The sequence below is a fragment of the Phascolarctos cinereus genome, unplaced genomic scaffold (genome assembly GCF_003287225.1).
Source record: "Phascolarctos cinereus isolate Bilbo 61053 unplaced genomic scaffold, phaCin_HiC Scaffold_5;HRSCAF=322, whole genome shotgun sequence".
NCBI classification, from domain to species: Eukaryota; Metazoa; Chordata; class Mammalia; order Diprotodontia; family Phascolarctidae; genus Phascolarctos; species Phascolarctos cinereus.
Genome location: NW_027555958.1, coordinates 313456576 through 313475296, shown reverse-complemented (window position 1 = coordinate 313475296; position 18721 = coordinate 313456576). Strand labels below are relative to the sequence as shown.

The 18721-nt window shown below is 39.1% G+C and overlaps 2 pseudogenes across 1 annotated transcript in view; one reads left to right on the top strand and one right to left on the bottom strand.

The window, feature by feature from the left end:
• LOC110212122 (small ribosomal subunit protein eS8 pseudogene) overlaps window positions 1–8729 on the top strand; it is a 58465-nt pseudogene extending 49736 nt beyond the window's left edge. Inside the window, exon 2 of the transcript XR_013487242.1 lies at window positions 8045–8729. The product of XR_013487242.1 is annotated as a small ribosomal subunit protein eS8 pseudogene (transcript). The remainder of the gene's footprint in view (window positions 1–8044) is intronic.
• A 6286-nt stretch (window positions 8730–15015) lies between these two features.
• LOC144457695 (cAMP-dependent protein kinase type I-beta regulatory subunit pseudogene) lies at window positions 15016–17286 on the bottom strand (annotated as a pseudogene).
• Between the last annotated feature and the right edge of the window lie 1435 nt (window positions 17287–18721).

The window sequence follows — 18721 nt, the reverse complement described above, 5'->3', positions numbered from 1 at the left end:
CCCCCCAACAAGCAATCACCTCTAGAAGTCCTTACTTCATTTGATTGCTTGAGATAATAGGCTAAGGTCATTTTCCTGACGCTGGCCAGATAATTAACACGTATCCCTTGTTCTTTTGTTTTCACCCCTTAAATCAACGAGAGCATCTCCCTGTTTCTTCCCCCAATAATAGCTTTGTAGATAAGTTTCCATTTGGGGCCAAATGGATCCATAGCACCAGGCATTATAGAGGAGACCTGTGACATCTTCTCTTGTTAGTTTATCTTGAATAAAGCCAAACAGAGGGGTTTTTTAAATTTGATTCTGGAGGTAATAAGGAAATGCCAGAGGCTCCCTTTTTCCAAATTTTCCTATTATTGTCAAGACACCATCATCCTTGCAGTCAGCCAGGCCTGGGTATCATCCTTGACCCTTTAGTAGCACTCACTTTACATGTACGATCTGTTGCTATACTCTGACATTTCTACTTTCTCAACATCTCTTATATGTCTCCTCCTTTTCCCTGCCACAGCTGCCACCCTGGTACAAGCCTTCATCGCTTTATGCTTGGACCACTGTAATAGCCTGCTGGTTAATCTCTCTGTCTGAGGTCTCTCCCCTTGGTAGCCCGTCCTCCATTCACCCACCAAAGTGATCTTCCTGAAGCACAGATTGGACTACATCACTCCTCTACTCAATAAACCCCAGTGGCTCGCTGTTATCTCCCAAAACAAATATAAAATCCTGTTTGGTTCTTAACACCTTTATAACCTGGCTACTTAATATCTTTCCATTATTATTTACTCTCTTTCATGTAATCTAAGATCCAGTGACAGTGGCCTTGCTGTTCCAAGAATATGTGGCTCAATCTTCTGGCTCCTTGCATTTTCACTGGCCATCCCCCATGCCCAGAAGGTTCTACCTCTTCATCTCCACCTCTGAGCTTCCCTGGCATCCTGCAAGTTTCAGCTCATATACACCTTCTGCAAGAAGCTTTTCTGGCTTCCCCTCAATCCTAGTGCCTAACTTCTGAGATTGCCCCCAACTGACCCCATATATATCTTGTTTGGACATAGCTCTCTATATGTTGCCTCCTCTGTTCCTTGAAGGCCTTTCTTCTTGGCCTTTCTTGGTAACCCCAGTGCTTAGCTCAGTACCTGGTGCTTAATAAGCATTTAACAAATGCTTATTGACTTGACTTAGCATATTGTTCATCCTTAATAAATGTTTGTTTAATGATGAAAGAAGAGAGAGAAAAAGAAAGAAGGAGAAACTCATTTGATGCTGAGTCTAATACAACCATCATGTCTTTCTCTGCCCCTCTCAGTTCTCTTCTGCTGGCTAAATAGCTCTGCTTCTTCCAACCAATTCTTATATGGCATGTTTTCAAAACACTTTACCACCTGGGTCACCCTTCTCTGGACACTCACCAGCATTTTGTTATCCTTCCTAAAATGTGTCACTCGAACTGAAAACAATGCTCAGCTCTAGTTCTCTCCATCTGTAAAGAGGGAACAGCTACGTTTTCTACCTTCTCTTCTCAGGGTAGTGGTGCTGAACTCATCTGGGAAATGCAGCTCTTTATAAGGAATGAGGCTGAAAAATTAGGCACCATCAAAACTGCTATACCTGCCTAGGTGGGAGAGCTCAGACTTTTAGATGAGGGGTTCTTAGATTTAGGGGAAGGAAACTCCGAGGTCACCTAGTTCAACCGTTTTGTTTTATAGACATGTAAACTGATTCCCAGAAAAGTGAAGTGACTTACTACTTAAGGAGACATATGGGTGGGAAGAGGTTGGCACTTTCCACTGCACTACCGTGGGACTGTAGGGATGGCCAATCCCTACCCACCCTTTATCCTAGGCTCAGAGGTCTAGACAAGTCCTAACTTAGATTTTCAAAGGCAGATCTGCCAAAGTGGAGTTTGTACCGCTGGTAATGATAGGCAGTTTCTCCTGCCAATGGTAATAGCAGGCAACTGTTTGAAAGTAATTAACTTGAAGAAACCTCCCCCGAGTACAGTTGTTCACCCAATCCGAATCTCCTTTCATTGTGCCAATGACTCCTCAGGGCATTTGGAAATTTACCAGCAGAAAACTTAGGATGCAGAGAGGTTATTACTCCAAGGAACAATTACATTAAGATTGAATTAGCAGAAAAGTCTATCTTACCAAGTCTGTGGTATGCAATAGACTCACTGATTTTAAAAGAAATATATAATGTTAGCAATTAGCTGTGACACCAGAAATGGTCATAAGAAGTTTACTTTACCCGTGATTTTTAAAAAAATGCCTTAAAAAGAAAAAAGTTTCATCAAAAGTTTTTTTAAAGTCTCTGAACTTCCTTCAGAAGGAAACACAGGCAAACAGAACAGCTTTGAAAGTAACGTGTTGAATTTATTATATACTTTAAAAAATAAGTTGTGCCTAATGGAAATTCACATTTTCACATATAATTATCTTTTTTCTGTTCTATTTAATTAATGGAAATGTTCTCCTTTTGGGCTGTGCATTAAACCCAGAATAATACATTAAAAAAAAATAAAGATTTCAAAACCACACCTGAGAACCAACAATAATTTTTGGGAAAGAAGAACAGATCTTCCTATTCAATTCTCTAGGGGGTCCTATCCACTCCAAATGAGACATAGCTGTGCTAAAAACTTAAACTTATAGGATTAAAGCCGACACTCTCTTTGGCAAATTAATGACCAAAGAATTGACTGATGTGCTAATGGAAGAGCGTAGTACCATGGATGATTGCAAAAATCAAGCTGGCTTTGAGATGCTCTGTGACTATGTGATAAGGCAGGAAGAGCACCAGTATTGGAATCATGGAGCTTGGATTTGAGTCCTAATTCCAATATTTACTATCTGTGTGGTCTAGGGCAAGTTGTTCTACCTTTCTGAACTTTAGAGCTCTGTAAAATGGAAGACCCGATCAAATAATGGTCCCTTCCAGTCTAACATTCTGTGATTTCGTTTTTCAGCTACAGCCTCACTATGATGTTTTATGTTATGTCACATTAAAATTATTTTGTACTTCCTGAGTGAACACCAACTGATAAAGGAGGGAGGCCTCCCACAGACAGGCTATCTACCAAGGTGAAGCCAACACGGCACTCTACAAAGAGCACTAATTTTGGATTCAAAGGACCTGAGTTTAAATCTTGCCTCTTCCACTTACTGCTTGTGAGACCCTGGATAAGTCATTTGGTTTCTCTAGTTTTCTCTTGCGAAAAAGGAAAGGGGTTGGACTATACCCATAAACTCCCTTCCAGCTCTAAATCTACATAAATGTTAGCTATTATTATTTTTACATATTCCAAAGCACCAACATATCTGTCACAAGACACTCACTCACTGAAATCAATCAATAAATATTTATTAAGTGCCAGGCACATGAATTCTTGTACCCTACTTCAAAAGCATTTCCTTTCAAACCACTGATAAAGACAATGTTAGGCTTCAAATTCAGTTGCTCAAAACTACCTTGGTACTGAATGATAAAGCCAAATATCTTTTAAGAGACACTCCCATGTCTACTTCTACTCTTCGTTGCAGAAATTTCATCTGGGAGACAGCAAGAGTCATAGACATTATGTATTGGCCCATCCCTGCATTTTGCAGATGGGAAGACTGAGGTCCCAAGAGAGGAGGTGGTAAACTATCAAGTTGACACAGGTAGTAAGTAAAAGAACTAAGAGTCAGGCCTTCTCATTTAAGACCCGTTTAGTCTCTACGTTTAGTCTATAGTGCACTGCATAAGGAAGGCCTCTTAGGGAAGTACCATGTGTCTTGCCCTTCTTTTTATCTCCATTGCTTAGCATAGTAGCTGGCACATAGTAAATGCTTAATCAATGCTTGTTACCTCACTTTAGACTGATTGAGAATATGGGCTATAACCCCTAGGGAGCAACATGGCTTAGGCTAGGAAATAGATATATGATTGACATTCTCCTTTTGAATCTGGAGATAATAAAAATTAGTGGACATTTATTTAGTCCTCTTACATTGTCAACCAGCTGAAGCCCACCAACTCAAAATGCGGAGGAGTCCAAGCTGGGTTGAAAGCAGAAAAGTTTTATTAGGAGGAAAATCAGACACTAGTGCCAAGGCCCCCAGTACAAGGTACAAGGGAGTCCACAGCCCAGGAGAGGTAGGGGAGATTTATGCTTGAAAACTGCAAAGGGGAGGTTCAGGGTGGGGTTGGGGAAAAGAATGGACAATCTTTCTCAAGAACAGGTGGACATAGAAGAAGGATGTTGTTTGGGGGGAGAGGGGAGACAGTTCAGCAAGGTCATCCAGTGAAAACCAGCAATGGCATCTGGGAATGAGCAAGACTTTGGCTCACTGAGGGCTCCTGATTGGTTCCTTTCGGCAAAAAGGTTTACTCTGTGTCCAGGGTACCTGGCTGGTAAGGTAATTCAATTCATAGAAGACAGACATATTAAACTCAGGGGTACTTCCACAACATGTATGATCTCATTTTAGTATTACCCCTATTTTACAGAAAAGGAAATTGAGGATCAGGTCACATAGTTCAGAAATTTCTGAGGTAGGAATAGAATCCAAGCCTTTCCTCACTTACTCTAGATCCAGCTCACACTTCACACTGGTCAGGATAAGGATTGGCTCTATGATTTCATTGGAATGCAGAACTCCCAGGTGAGAAAACTCTTTCTACCAGAACAGGGTTGCACTTACCTGCAATTTATAGCCTAAAATAGAGGTGCCAGACATGTAGCAGGGGTGCATGGGGCCCACAGTACTCATGACTGTAGCCCACACCAGATTAAAATGTAACTGAGAAATATTTAACAAAATAAATAAAAATACAATAAAACATAGACAATGTTAATATGTGGTTTTCTAAGTCAATATACTGCCCACAGGGATCCTTTAGTAGCCCTTAGGTTGGTTGGTTTGTTGGTCTTCCTCCATTTTTGAAGAAATCTTGACTTACTTGTGAATTGGATTTAAGTAAGGCAGAGTTCCCAACATGCTGTCAGCCTCACTCTCTCTTCTAAAGTCATTGAAGTCCTTCCCTTAGTTTTAGTAGCCTGTATCTATTTGAGTTTGATACCACCAGCCTATGGCAAATAGAGGTTAAATGACACAGCTAGTATGTGTCAGAGGCAGGGTTTGGACGTAGGTATTCCTGGCTTCCATGCCAGGTCTCTCTCACAATACCATCCAGAGACTTGAACCCTACCATGGTTATACTGGCTTTCACACATTTGTAAACTTAACTGCATTGGTTTCCTCTTTTTAAAATTTATTTATTTTTAGTTTTCAACATTTGCTTTTATAAGATTTTGAGTTATAAAATTTCCCCCCTTCTTCCACTCCTTCCTGCCCAAGATGGCATGCAATCTGATATAGGCTATGTACATACAATCATATTAAACATATTTCCACATTAGTCATGTTGTGAAAGAAAAATCAGAACAAAAGGGAAACATTGGTTTTCTCTTTGAGAGGCAGCTAGCACACCTTAATTGGGCAGTTAGCATTTGAAGGGTTTTTTGTTTCTGGCAAAGATCCCCAATCTCCATGCATATAAGGCTGTAGCAATACCAGCCTGGTCTTGTCAAAGGGCTGTGTGGCATGTATTTGTTATTTTAATTACTTTACTTTAAAACTGCAGATATCTGGGATTTTTTCAGTATGGATCCTCCTTCCTTCCACTAATGAAAATCCTGGTCTTTAAACCTCAGTAGCTGAACATTGAGGTCAGTCATGAGGAGCCAGCCTAATGTCTAGCCTGGCTTAGCAGAAGATGTGGTCTTTGAAGGAGATGGAGCCAAATTGTGATGAGACGGAGTAATGCCTGCTTCATAATCCTACCAACTGCTTTATATTTCGATACCTATATGTCTCAACAATCACAGGAGAGTATAACAGTAGTTTTAAGTTACTTTGTCCTATGTTGAGTCTTTGTAAATGAAGTGCTTGTCAACCTTTTGTGTTCAGCATTTCTTCTGCATAGAGGAAAAAAATAGCTTTCCTAAACCTAAACCTAAAAAAAAAAAAGAATCATTACCCTGTAGCCAGCTTGATAGTGGATCTCTTTTTCTGAACTTCAATAGTCTATCCCTGACTCACACCTGAAGCTGTTGAAGCTTGGCAGGACCCACCACTGCTGGTGCTCTTCTAGCATGGCCTGTGAAAAGCCAGGGTCACTCACGCTATGATGAGGCATAAGAGTAAGGCTTCAGAGGAGGATTGTTTTAATTAGTCAATTAAATTTAATTTTGCTTTGAAAATCTTGTGACATCCCTTGAGATAAAATGAAACTCTCTGGACTATTATTGCAAAAACAGGTTTGCAAAAGGGGCTCTCACCTGGTGCTCTGCCCAGCCAACCCTTCCCCCATCCTTTAAGACCCAGCTCAAATCTTACTCCATTCTTTAAGCCTCTCCAAACTTGCCATCAGGAAGTGTTTTTTCTTTTGTCTGAACTTGCACAGCCACTAGAAGAGCTTTACCTGGGAATCTGAAGGTTTGAGCCCTTGGCCTGGCACTACCACTGTCTAGATATGTTGGGTGGTCATAAGCAAGCTAATTTCACCTCTCTGGGCCTCACTTTCCTCCTTGAAATGAGGGCCTTGAAGTTCCCTCTACTAATACAAGTGGGAACTCTTCTGTGACATGGAAATGCCAGCAAGATACTCTCTAAGCTCCTTTTCAGTCCTGACATTTTAGGATTCCCTGAGCTGTAAAACAGTGATAATAACATGTGCCCTGCTCACTAGACATAATTGCTATGAGAATCAAATGGGATAATGGCTGTGAAAGGTTCTATTAAGTTACCATATAAACGCTCTATTAATTTACTATATAAATGTAGGGTTGCAATGGGAAAGCAGTTCTGCAATTATCCTTTGTAGGCTTCCTATGATAAATGATCGGGTATACTACCTTATATTCCTAGCTGTGTAACTCTGGGCAAGTCACTTAATGTCTCTGAACCTCGGTATCCTCATCTGTAAAATGGGAAGGATAATACCTGCAGTATATACCTCACAGGGTTGTTGTGAGGGTCAAATGAAATAATATGTAATGATAATGGTAAAGCATTTATTAAACCCTTATGGTGCATCAAGCACTGTGCTAAGCTCTGGAGGTTAAATCCCAAATAAGCAAGATAGTCACTGACCTCAAGGAGTTTATATTCTAGTAGAGGAAGACTCATAAAGAAGATCTGGGGCGGGGAGAGGTAGGGGTTAAATGAATAAATTACTTTGCAAACTTTAAAGGGTTATAGAAATTTAAACTATTATTATTATTCATATGGTAAGTTCAGATTTGTAATTTCCTCTAGAGACCTTCCCTGGGAGGAATCTCCTTTTTATCAATGAAGACAGAAAATCCTTTCCAATTTATATATAATTTAAGAGAGTTGCCTGGGCACCTAGAGGTTGTTGACTAATTTCTGGAATACATAAGGGAGCAGCTTAGTCTGAGTTACTAAGTCATAGTGATTAGAACCAGCTGAAAGGGTGCAGGGCGATAAGGCAGGGCTGAGATACCCCAAATTTTCCTGCTACAGTTGGAGGCACTGTGGTCTACTTTTAATGAAAAGAATCCTGGACTAGGAGTCAAGAGACTCAATTTCCTGTTAGTTAACCTGCCTCGGTTACCCCCAAGAGAAAAATGAGGATGGTGTTACCTGTGCTACCTATCTCGTGTCAGGCAACACTGATGAGCAGTAAAATGGGACAATGACAGTATTTTGAAAATTTAAACCACTTCTACGCATATTTGTATATATAACATTTTATTTTTTCCCCAATTACATGTTAAACAATTTTTATACCACTTTTACTTTTGAGAGACAGCATGGTATGTACAGAATAGATTCTTAGACTTGGAGTCAAGAAAATGTGGATTCAGATCCCATTTCTAGCTGTGTAGCTATGGGTAAGCTGCTTCTCTTTTCTGAGCCTCAGAATATCTACTTTACAGGATATTATGAAGATCAAACAAGACAATTTGTGTAAAGCATTTTGCCAGACATAAAGCCAATAATAGTACGTGAAAATAATAGTGTGTTCTTTGCAGCTCGCGCCGACCATGGGGATCTCCCGGGACAACAGGCACAAGCGCCGCAAGACTAGGGGCAAGCGTAAGCCCTACCACAAGAAGCGCAAGTATGAGCCGGGCCGCCCGCCAGCCAACACCAAGATCGGCCCCCGCCGCATCCCCACCGTGCGAGTCCGAGGTGGCAACAAAAAGTACCGGGCACTGAGGCTGGACGTGGGCAACTTCTCCTGGGGCTCCGAGTGCTGAACCCGAAAAACAAGGATTATTGATGTGGTCTATAATGCATCCAACAATGGGCTGGTTCGGACCAAGACACTGGTGAAGAATTGCATCGTGCTCATCGATAGCACCCCGTACCTCCAGTGGTATGAGTCCCACTATGCCCTGCCCTTGGGCAGGAAGAAAGGAGCCAAGCTGACTCCTGAGGAGGAAGAAATTTTAAATAAAAAGCGGTCAAAGAAGATCCAGAAGAAATATGAAGAAAGGAAGAGGAATGCCAAGATCAGCACACTTCTGGAGGAGCAGTTTCAGCAGGGCAAGGTACTTGCCTGCATCGCATCAAGGCCAGGCTAGTGTGAACGAGCAGATGGCTACGTGCTCGAAGGCAAAGAGCTTGAGTTCTACCTAAGAAAGATCAAAGCCCGAAAGGGCAAATAAACTGTAACCTGGACATTCTCTAATGGAATAAATCCCCATATTGTTCAAAAAAATATAATAATAGTTTATTATTATTGTTATTATTGTTATTATTATTATTATTATTATTATTATTATTATTATTATTATTATTATTTCCTTGGCTTCCTGGGCACAGCTATAGAGCCTGCTAGATAATCTCGAAAGCATCATGTTAGACTCTAGGGTGAATTTGATTTATGTCACATCTCTGTGATGACAAATGTCTTATGGTTCCTTGGAGGATCCTGCTTCTAGCCTGACTTCCTACAAGAATAGTCTTTACACAAATCACTGGGTAAATGAATAAATGGTAAAAGGATACGAACAGTCAATTTACAAAAGAAGGAGCACAAAGTATAACAATCCATTCACCCAGTTTTTTATGTAGGGGACTAGTCCCCCAGGAAATTAGGTGAGAAGTAGTCTAAGTGACCATGAAATGCTATAAATAACAATTTACAATTTGTTCAGAGTCTTTAATAATTAGAGAGGTAGAAATTTTAAAAGTCTGAGGTAACAACTAAATAACCACCACATCAATCAAAATAGGAAAAAAGAACAAAAGTTGATATTATTGGGATTGTGTGGAAATAGACTATTGCATTGCTGGTGGAATTATAAATGGCTCATCATATACATTCATATGTACATATACATACATACACATACACACACGTCTATATATACACATTATAAATCTACGCCTATTCAAGAGGCAATGTGGTGCAGTGGACAAATAGTTGGCCTCAGAACTCAAGGGGTTCTTAGGGTCCTGGATAGCTACTTCTAAGCCTTGGGGTGGGAGCAACCATGATGGTTAAGCTCTCCTCTGCCTCATATATACCACCTCCTGTCTCTCCCTCAGGGCACTTCACTTCTTCTGGCTTGCCTGCCCAACCCTTGGCAGTTGGTCAGCAAATGTGGTGGTGCTGAAGGGGTGGCATCCCCACTGGGGTTGTTCCTCTATTTATTTATAATATGAGAAAAACCAACCTAGAAATAACTTTTGTGTCCAGAGCTTAGCAACAACAACATGGCATGTGTCAATGTAATGGAATATGGAAACAAAATAGAAACTAAATAAATATTGGAAGATTATGTACAATGAAGAAAGAATTAGAGTATAACCATTGGTTGCCTATGGGTTGGAATAAAACTGGAAGGAAACATGCAGTACCTAAATTGCTGCTATTGTTATTTTAAATTTTACGTTATGTTAAAATAATGTCATTTCAAAAGTTTTTTTCATGTAAATAGTTTTGTTCTATATTTTTATTGTTTTATCTTATTTTTTATTATCTTATCAATTTGTTTTGTTGTTTTTGTTGTTTTATTTATTTTTCTTGTTTTTTTTACCCTTATTTTGTTTGTATTTGTTGAGATGGTTAAACTTACAATTTAAAGGAAAAATGAAAAATCATTGGATGTTCCTATCCTCCTTTTGGGATGGCCCAAGCAGAAACAATTCTATTTTTGGCAATTATACAAGATGAGATTGCTACTTTTCTACTTTTCTAAGAATTTGTCCAATTTAAGCTATGGTCAAAAAAAGGTCAAAAAAGGCAACTTTTTTGAACTAGAATATAATTGTTCATTGGAGTCCTGGTCTTAATGGGCATTAACTATGCAGAACAACTTACTTATAAAGAAAGAAGGCTGGTAATGGTACTGATATGACTTTTCATATTAAGTAGCTTGTACCGTGAAGCTTCAATGCCTACCCTCTGGCAAGCATGACCTCTGGCAAAACTCTATTTCCATGATACAAGAAAGTCTCCATGCTCCATCAAGTGACTGATTAATCCCAGTGCATATTTTACCTGATCCTTTTCTGGTAAATTCGAAATTTTGCCTAATAACATCTATTTGGGAAGGGTGAGTGAGAGAGGAGCTAGCCTAGTTAGGTGGTGCAGTGGATGGAGCACTGGGCTTGGAATTAGGAAGACTCATCTTCAAGTTCAAATCTGGCCTCAGACACTTACTAGCTGTGTGACCCTGTTCAAGTCACTTAACCCTGTTTGCCTCAGTTTCTTTATCTGTAAAATGAGCTGGAGAACAAACCACTCCGGTATCTTTGCCAAGAAAACCTCAAAATGGGATCATGAAGAGTGAGACATGACTGAACAACAGTGAGTGGGGAAGCCTGACCTGTGATTTCATCAGTATGGGAAACTCCCATATGTGGAAATTCCCTCCAACAACTACTGGGTAATACATATGCTTAGAAGAGTTGCCCGGACCCCTGGGAGCTTGTGATTTGCTCCATTCCACCATACCACCTCCCAAAGGAGTGTACGTTTATGTCCCCCTTCAAAGTATGCTCAAATTTTTAAAGAGTTTAGAACCATTAAGAGAGTATTCTTCTAGATCAAAAGAGAAAGTAGAAGAGAGTGAGATGGGCTGAGTGCCTCTTGATTAATTAATTGATAAGGGATAATTGTAATTAACAAGAGCTGCCACAGACAAATTAGAAATGTAGCAGGAGGTATAATTAAGGCATTGTTAGTGCTTTATAAATGTTTATCTCCCATCATTAGCAGTTCTGTTAGAATTATCTTTTGCTTTTATAAAACTGAATCATTTCCAGGCCATAAAAGTGATGTATTTTTTAAAAAAAGATTAATCTTGACATGCCAGGCATTGCCAAATGCTACAATAGATGGATTGTATAAGGCACAATGCCTCTACAACGCTTGTTTAAGGATCTGATCTTTGATAGAAACAGTCTAATAGAAATGCTAACCAACTATCCTCCCATCCACTCACCTAACTATCCATCCAAGCAACCATCTGTCCACATTCTCCATCAAGCCACTCCTGATCCTGAGGTAACTAAGTGATGCAATGGATAGAATGTTTGGTATGGAATAAGGAAGACCTGCATTCAAATCCCACTTCAGACACCTAGATGTGTGTTACTCTGGGCAAGTCACGTAACCTCTGTCTGCCTCAGTTTCCTCAATTATAAAATAGGGCAGCTAGGTGGTGCAGTGGGTAGAGTGCCAGGCCTGGAGTCAGGAAGACCTGAGTTCAAATCCAACCTCAAACACTAGCTGTGTCACCCTTGGCAAGTCACTTAACCCTGTTTGCCTCAGTTTCCTCATCTATAAAATGAGCTGGAGAAGGAAATGGCAAACCACATCAGCACCTTTGCCAAGAAAGCCCTAAGTAAGGTCCTGAAGAGTTGGACACAATGGAAAAGGCTGAACAGCCACCACCAGATTGTTGTGATGATCAAATGAGAACAATAATAATAAATGCTCAGCCAGTTCCTGACACATAGTAGGTGTTTAATAAATGCTTATTCCCTTCTACCACCACCCATAACACCAGCTAGAAGAGGTAGAAGTGAGGTTACAGATCAACTAGTCCCTGTTTGCCTTCTGTAACCTTCATCTTTCTCTGTTCCTTTGCACAGGCTGCACTCATGCCTGGAATCCACTTCCTTCTCACCACTATTTCTTAAGAGTCCTGGTTTCCTTCTAGAGTCAGCTCAAGCACTGCCATCTAGCGCCTTTCCTAGTCCCTACCACGTTCTAGGGCTTTTCCTCACCAAATGACTTTGTCTTTATTTTGTACATACTTTTAGGTATACAAATAATCTCCTCTAATAAAATTATAACCTTCTTCAGAGCAGGAATTATTCCATTTCTATCTTTATATACTGAGTGCCCAGCACAACGGCTGACACATAGGAGACATTTAAATGCTTATTGACAACTTTGAAAAATCTAAAAACTGACAAATGCAATGACTGATCACAATTGTTGTTTAGTCATGTCTGACTTTCACCCCATTTGGGATTTTCTTGGCAAAGATAGTGGAATGGTTTGCTATTTCCTTATCTCACACATTTTACAGATGAGGAAACTAAGGCAAACAGGGTTAAGTGACTTGCCTAGGGTCACACAGCTAGTATCTGAGATGGGATATAAACTCAGGAAGATGAGTCTTCCTGATTCCAAACTCAATGCTCTATCCATTTTGACACCTAGCTGCACTAGATCACATACATATGATGAAGCATGTTGCCTGTCTTCTCACACAGAGGTGATGGACTCAATATGCAGAATGAGATGAATACTCTTGGATAGGGCCAAGCTGGGAATTTGTTTGACTATATGTATTGTTACAAGGGTTTTGTTCTTTTTTTCTTCTAAATGTGAGGAGATGGGGAGGAAGAGAAAAGAAATGGTTAATCAAATTTTTTCACTTTATATTTCTTGCTTATTTTTGCAACACGCTAATGTGAAAATCTGTTTTGGATGATTTCATATGGATAATTGATGCCACATTTCTTGCCCTCTAAATGGGTGGGGGAGGGGCAGGAGAGAGAGAGGGAACCCAAACTTTAAAAAAAATTTTAAATGTAGAAAATGAGTAAATAATAAATTTGTTTTAAAAAAGAAAAGCAATGCTTATTAAATGAAAAATTAAATACATAAAATGCTCAATATACTTTTTAAAAACACATAATCAGTAGTTTTATTGTGTTTTCAACAAAGATGAAACCTTAGAAAAAGGTCAAAGAAAAGAAGGAAATATTTTCCATTCTCAAAAGTAAAACTTTTTGGGGGAGGGGAAAGAAATAGATTGGAGATTTCATCATAGGAGAGCTTCTATTATGGAAACTCCTCCACTGATGCTAATTACTCATTTTTAATAAGTGGTGACTACTTTGGGAGCATGGATTCTTGGTTGAATTTTGGTTCCCATAATCACAAGTCTTAGGTGTCTTCAGAAGAATGGTGCTAGATTTTTGGGTAAGGATTCCAGATGTGGTTTCCAACTGGTCCCATGACTTCTATTAGGGAGCTGAATCTTTGGGACCTAAGTCTAGCAGAACTGAGATGGGAGGGGTGAAGCCAAGGAAAAGGGCAAATATTGGTGTATTATTCTTTAATTTGTAACATCTGTCTTGTCTTCCCAACTAAATTGCAAGTTTCTTGAGAGCCTGACAAAGCAATCCCACCTACAGAGTTAAATAGTATCTAAAGAAAAGCATTGTAACCAGATTCAAGGATATGCTCCATAAAAGTGATCTAGGAATAATATCTTGGTAGAATGAAAAATAGAAAAACAAAAGCATTTCTTATTATTTTTCATCCTCTTACTGCTGGGGAGGACCACTGGACTGTGACACAATTGTCTTTACCATATTGTCCATGAGACAAAAATACTCATCCCTTTAAGCCTTGTTTTGTAAACCAGTTAGACCAGATGACCAGTTTAAATGACAAAAGGAATGACCCAGGGTTCAACTCTGGAGAGTTCTGGAATGCTGCCCTTTTTCTCACTTTCTCTTATGTGAAAAATCTGTATCTTCTCTCATTTTTGCAATGGAGAAATACCTGCTCTCGACCAATTCAGCTAAAAGATAAAACTGTTCTAGGCTGACTTCAGAAAAACTGGGAAGACCTATATGGTCTGATGCTGAGTGAAGTGAGCAGAACCCAGAGGACTTTGTATACAATAGCAGCCACGTTATGCAATGACTAAAAATGTTAAACTGAACCCTTCTCAGCATTATGAGGCTCTAAGACATCTCCAGAGGCCTTGGGATGGAAAATGCTGTCCACATCCAAAGAAAGAACTATGGAAGTCAAATCGCTCTCATTTCATTTTACCTTAAGTTGAATTTTGTTTCATCTTTCTGATGGTTCCTCCTATTGGTTTCAATTTTTACTTACAACTTCACTAATGTGAAAATATGTTTAATGGGTACGTAAATGTAAAGCCTATGTCAGATTGTGCGCTGTTTGGGGGGGGAGAAAAAGGGAGAAAAAAATTTTCAACTCAAAAGCATATGGAAAAAAAAATTTTTTAAAAAAAAAGAAAAAAAAAGATAAAACTGTTCTTTCTTTGGCAGCCTGGTGCAGTGGTAAAGGTGATGGACCCGCAATTTAAAAGACAGGGATCAAGTCAAGACTGTGCCTTTTCCTAGATGCATGATCTTGGACAAGGTATTTACTCTTACTGATCCTCAGTTTTTCCATCTGTAAAATGGGACAATAATATTTGCATTTCCTACCTCATGGGATTGTTTTAAAGTTCAAATAGGATAAAGTAAATCTACATAAATGTAAGCTATTATTTTGAGTTTGGACTTTAAACAAACAATAGAGAAGGTGAGCATTTTATTCCTAGATCTAGGAGTCCCAGATCTTAGAATTTATCCAAGGTGTCAAAAAGCCAGTCTCATTCAGATTGTCTTCCATGACATTAAAAATGCATCAGACAGAAACGTAAAAAGTCACAAAAAGCCTCATGACTTGGTGAAGCTATGAAACAGTTCAGGTCAAGTATGTAAGTCACAAGGTTAACATAAAAGGTAGGCAGATATTGGAAGGAGTCAGTGAGAAGGAAGGACTCCCATAAACAGTCAGGAAAATGAAACTGTTGTGTCTGATTATTTCTCTTTAGGCTTTCTAAGTAGGGACTTAGGACTTGCTAGAAGCAAAGATAACCAAGCTTCACATACTTCACCTGGCCACTACAATGGCAGCTCAAGGCTGGTCAAGCATCACTGCTGTCTCTCCAAAGTAATCTGACGGCCCAAGCCTTCCAATCTCCACATACTCCTCATTATCAGACCTGAAATGGAGAAGATGTACCCTCCATTATGATGCAAAAGTCATCTCTTGGCTGCCTCCAAACCACAATTTTCTCTCCATCTTCAAACTGGACAACCTCTAGCATGTGAGCCACTGTTGGTCATTCCCACTTATCCAGTGATTGCAGGATGAAGACATTACTCAGGAATTCCTCATGCATCTTCCATTTTCTCATAGTATTGCCCATCAAAATGCGGCTGTAGCAATCCCTAGCAACATCGCTAAGTTTGAGGTTTGTCTTGGCTTTAATGATGGTAGCCATTGGCGTGCCATAGATTAGCACATGTTCTCTCTATTGATATATTTACATGAAAATTTTCCATCTGCAGATAGATTTGCCTTCTGGTTGTCAGAAATTTAAAATTTAAGTAATGTTGTTTATTTCTTTGCTTTAGTTATCCCAAACCTTAAGCTCAAATTTATTGGCCAAGTAATATAAGCTGTTTAATTCTGATACGTATCTCAGCAGCCATTTCTTCTCCTTGCTTTAGGTGGGACTCAAGTTTTTCCTCATCCTGGTTTTGACACTCAGGAATATGACCGGACCTGTGATTTCACTGATACAGGGTTAGCAAACTCCCCCTCCCAATGCTTGTTGTCTAGCTGGGGTAGGCAAACTATGACCCAAGGGCCAAATCTGGCCCAGTACATGTTTTTGTACAGCCCTTGAGCTATGAATGCATTCTTAGCCTTTAGGCCATACAAAAACAGGGGCACCATTCTTGCCTCGAAGGCCTCTAGATCTGCACTTTCTTTGCTATGCCTATTACTAATGCCCTTTAAAGATCAAACAAGTTATTTAAGCTGTCTGGGCCTCAGTTTCCATATCTGTAAAATGAGTGATATGAACTGGATGATTTCCAAAATATGATCTGCGAATGCCTTATCTCATATAGTGTTAAAATATAAGCTCCTCAAGCCCATGTGGAAGAAATAAAGGTAGGTACAAATGTCAAATAACTACTACTAATAATATAACCCCCTATGCTTCAATTAGTTGTGTATGATTGTTCAATTATCTATGACAATCGTCATTGTTAAAAGGTCTATTGTTGTTCAGTTGTGTCCCACTCTTGGTGACCCCATTTGCAATTTTCTTGGCAAAGACACTGGAGTGATTTGCTATTTCCTTCTCCAGCTCATTTGACAGATGAGGAAACTGAGGCAAACAAGATTAATTAACTTGCCCAGAGTCACACAGCTAGTAAGTGTCTGTGGCTAAATTTGAACTACCCTGTTTCCTTATCTTTCTCATGCAAACTGCTTTTTATTTCCTTCTGTGTGTTTTATGATTTTTTGATATTTTCTTTTGTATTTCTTATATTTCTTCTAAAATCCTAAATTATCAGTTTCCCTATTTATCCACAATTTTTTTTCAGATAGCTCTTTCCTTTTCGTCTATGCATTTATATCTCTATATATTTATGTGTATGTACAAAACTGTAAACACATACACACACACAAAACATTTCCCAATCCCCCTTAAGGTTAGTGTTTTCCTTCAGTTATCCTCAATTTCTCCTCTGTGTGTGTGTGTCTTGTTTGTATATAGTTCTTTTCATTTTGTCTCCTCCATTAGACTGTGAGCTACTTGAGGGAATGGACAGTCTTTTGCCTTTCTTTGTATCCCCAGTACTTCACACAGTGCCTGGCACTTAGAAGGCACATATTAAATGCATTGTAACTGACATATACACCCCTCCCTAACCCCATCCTTGTCGAAATTGCTTCTCATTTTCTTTCCTTTTTATGGGAAGCTAAGTTTGTCATGTATAAACACTTTTTGTGTGAAAATTATAACAGAAATTTAATTCATATAGGCTTTAGGACTTGCCAGATATTTTCCTCCTAACAAGAATTTATTAAGCACCTACTGTATGCCAAGCAATGAGCTAGGTTACAGGCCACAAAGACAAAAATAAGGATATTACCTACCTTAAAGAAGACTACTTCAATGAAAGTTTTCATCCCTATTTTACAGATGAAGGATTGGAAAAGAAACAAATATAGAAACAGAAGTAAAATGACTCGCCCATTACCACAGAGCTAACAAGTCAGTGCATCATGGATTTAAAACTAGAAGGGACTTCAGAGATGATCTAATCCTGCTTCCTTAGCTTACAGCTAGCAGCTAGGTAGTCCAACAGATGGAGTTCTGGGCCTGGACTCTTAGGAAGATTTGAGTTTAAATGTAGCCTCAGACACTTACTAGTTGTGTGGTCCTGGGCAAGCCACTTAACCCTAGTTTGCCTCAGTTTCCTTAACTATAAAATGAGGATAATAATTACATTCAATTAAATTAAATTAGATTAGATTAAATTAGATTAAATGAGATAATAATTGTAAGGTGTTTAGTACAGTGCTTAGCACATAATAAGCCCTATAAATGTTAGTTGTTTTTATTTATAGATAAAGAAATCTTTCCAGTCTTCTTACATCTTACTCCCTACCATCTACTTTTCAATCCAATGACACTGGCCTGTTCCATTAAAAAGACACTCTTCTCAGCTCCAGGCATTTTCTCTGGCCATCCCCCATGCCTGGAATTCTCTTTCTCCTAAGCTCTGATTACTGACTTCTCTGGCTTTCTTTAAGTCTAATCTAAAATCTCATTTTCTACAAGAAGCCTTCCCTAGTCCCTCATAATTCCAATATTTTCCTCCTTTTAATTATTTCCTATTTATTCTGTAGTAGCTTGCTTTGTATATATTTGTTTGCACTTTGTCTCCCTCACTAGACTATAAGCTCCTTGAGGGCAGGGATTGTCTAGTGTCTCTTTTTATATCCCCAGCACTTAGCACAGTGCCTGCCTACAGTGTAGTAGGTGCTTAATAAAGGTTGATTGTATTGTAAACCTTAGACCCCTCGAGATGAACTGACTTGCCCCCGTGACCCACATAGTAAGTATGCAGCCGGGATGTAAACTGAAGTGCTCCAAATGTAAGTCCAGTGTTCCCTCCACTTAACTATGCTGTTAATATCAGAGCTCAGATTCAAATCCCTATCTCCTAACTCCAAATCTGTTATTCTTTTCACTGCTCTTTCTAATCTTCTTTCCATGCTGCCTTCCTTCCATGATGATAAGTATGATAAATAGTATCAATTATTAGATCATTATGAATTATAGAACATGTCAAATATTCAATTCAACAAACATTTATTAAGCATCTACTAAGTACCATGCACTATGCTAGTGTTGGGAATACAAAAAGAAGCACAAGATAGTCCCAGCCCTCAAGGAAGCTTATAATCTAATGGAGGAGACAACATGCAAACAAATATATACAAAACAAACTATATGCAGAATAAATATGAAATAATTAACAGAGAGAAGGCACTGCAATAAAGAGGGAATAAAATGTAGTTTTATTACTTTCAAACATATATTAACTAGCATTAACTA